This window comes from Lethenteron reissneri, unplaced genomic scaffold (assembly GCF_015708825.2).
Source record: "Lethenteron reissneri isolate LAM-NWPU_2019-01 unplaced genomic scaffold, ASM1570882v1 scaffold_1640, whole genome shotgun sequence".
Taxonomy (NCBI): Eukaryota; Metazoa; Chordata; class Hyperoartia; order Petromyzontiformes; family Petromyzontidae; genus Lethenteron; species Lethenteron reissneri.
This window is the reverse complement of record NW_026891378.1, coordinates 383,161-385,848: the sequence shown is the minus strand read 5'-3', so window position 1 is coordinate 385,848 and position 2,688 is coordinate 383,161.

Below are 2,688 nucleotides of genomic sequence, written 5' to 3'. Positions count from 1 at the left end.
GCGGGATTGGGTTGGTGGGAGGGCGAGCGAGCGTTGGAGGTGAGAGGGTGGACAAGTGAGCGAGGGATTGGGTTGGTGGGAGGGCGAGCGGAGGAGTCGTGGGAGAGGTGGCGAGCGGGAGAGCGTTGGAGGTGAGAGGGTGGAGAAGTGAACGCGGGATTGGGTTGGTGGGAGGGCGAGCGGAGGAGTCGTGGGAGAGGTGGCGAGCGGGAGAGCGTTGGAGGTGAGAGGGTGGAGAAGTGAACGCGGGATTGGTTTGGTGGGAGGGCGAGCGGAGGAGTCGTGGGAGAGGTGGCGAGCGGGAGAGCGTTGGAGGTGAGAGGGTGGAGAAGTGAACGGGGGATTGGGTTGGTGGGAGGGCGAGCGAGCGTTGGAGGTTAGAGGGTGGACAAGTGAACGGGGGATTGGGTGGGAGGGTGAATGGAGGGATGAGCGATTGAAGAAATTCAGCAGCCGGGGGAGGATGGGGGGAGGGAGGAAGGGAAAAAACAACCAAGATTAGAAAGAACGCAATTGGAGGATGGTTTTCCTCCTCAAACCACCACCAAAAATCATCCTCACAGACTCGCCCACACTCACCCCACACGACCCCCCCCCCCCAACACAACCTCACCCAACACCCCCCCCAATCTCACCCCCCCCCCCCACCAATCTCAACCCTCCCCACCACCCCAAATCTGAATATCCCTCACACTCAACCAACCCACACCCCCCATCTCATCCCCATGCACTTCTCCCCGCCCCACCCCCCACCACACAGTCCACACACAGAGACCCGGCCCACCCCCCCCCCCCCCCAATTCACAACACACACGTGACCATGCAGCCCTTGCCCCCGCCCCCCCCCACCACTAGCCAATGATAAGTGGCCGCAGACTGTAGCGCTAACAGTGTAACACGTAGCAGGCTTTCGCAAACAATATTATTCATAAGCAACGTTATTGGGTTAGATCGCGTTATTTAGAAATGTGTCGTAACCCTCCACCATCCGACACGGGCAGTCGGCAAAAAAGTGTCACGTTGACACTATGAGACACCTCCTTGAGCAGTGGCAAAAATATAGTAGTAGGTTTTTATCCTTTCAACTGGTACAAAAACTGACACCTTTATACAAGGCATCATGTTTGCAATAACCACAAGCAGTCATAATGCAAACAAAACACACAACTCTGATAATATATGCACTGTCCTTGAAATTGATTGGTCCACACCCGAGACAGCTTTTCTTAGAGCCCAGTCTCACATGGTGTTGGACCAGATGACGCCAAAAGGCGCCAAAAGACTGGGCTCTAAGGAAAGCTGTCTCGGGTGTGGACCAATCAACTTCAAGGACAGTGGATATCATCATCATCATCATCAGAGTTGTTTCTTTTTGTTTGCATTGACTGCTTGTGTTGTGGTTATTGCAAACATGATGCCTTGCATAAAGCTGTCAGTTTTTGTACCAGTTGAAAGGGTGTCACATTGACAAAAGACAAATAGTTAACCGCTTTAAGCCTACCGGTTTGTTGAAGCGTGACACCACAACATTTACAACAAAAATATTTTTAAAATGTTGTGGTTTCACGCTTCAACACACCGGTGGGCTAAAGCAGCGACACTTTTTTATCGATTGGCCGTGTCGGGTGGTGGAGGAGGTTTACAACACATTCATAAATCTAGCCGCCCTAACACTCGCCACAAGCCAATCGTAACTACACCAGCTGTCTTTACCCCCCCCCCCCCCCCCCCGATGCATTACTACTGCAGCTGCCCAGAGCTCAATGCTACTGCTCATGCTGCCACCGCCGCTGCGTATTTCCCCACTAACCATTTCCTCTGCATCGAAAACTACTGGGTCCAGCGGGCGGATTGCGCGCGAGGAGGTGTGATGGGTTTATGGCGGCGGTGGTGGTGGCAGTTTCGCCACAGGGTACATTTGTTTGATCCGTTGTGCGTCAGCGTCACGAAAATAAGTTTTTTTTTTAACCTTTACCTGGAAATAACAAGCACGCTCGCTCCAAACACCAACAACACCTTATTAACACACCCGTTTGTATTGCCAGAAAGGTCAAGACCGAGCGCTTATGTTTCCCAACAGAAGGTTTAAGTCTGATTATTGGTTTTTTTTTTACCCTTAATGGCAACAAAAAAGGTGTCAGTTTTGTTTGCCAGATAGAAGGGTAAAAAAAAACAATTATCATATTTTTTTTACTGCCAAATGACGTTCCAATGGTGTAAAAGGTTTCAGTCTGTCGAGGCTATAACGGGCGGAGGATCTTGGTCTCTCTGTTGATCTACGACAGGACTTGATGAGGAAACCCACCAAGACCATCATCACCACCACCGCCAAAACTCCCACCCCCTCTTAAACCCCAAACCAAACCCCCACCACCCACCACCCCTACCACGCATGACTTTCGCCCTCTTCATAACCACCATCCCACCCTCACCACCATCAACCAAACCCCAGTTGCACCCCAACCCAACCACCACCACCACCACCCAACAAGGCCGTTTTGATTTTGTTACTTACGGGGCTGCTGCCGTCACAGAAGCGGCGAGAGAGAGGCCCCGAGAGGGACAGGCGGGAGAGGGGGTCCCCTCCTCCTCCTCCTCCTCCTCCCTCACCACCTCCTCCTCCTCCCCCGTAGACCCCCGCAGTTGGGGGGGGCGGGGAGGGAGGGAGGGCGGCCCCATGGCAGGCGA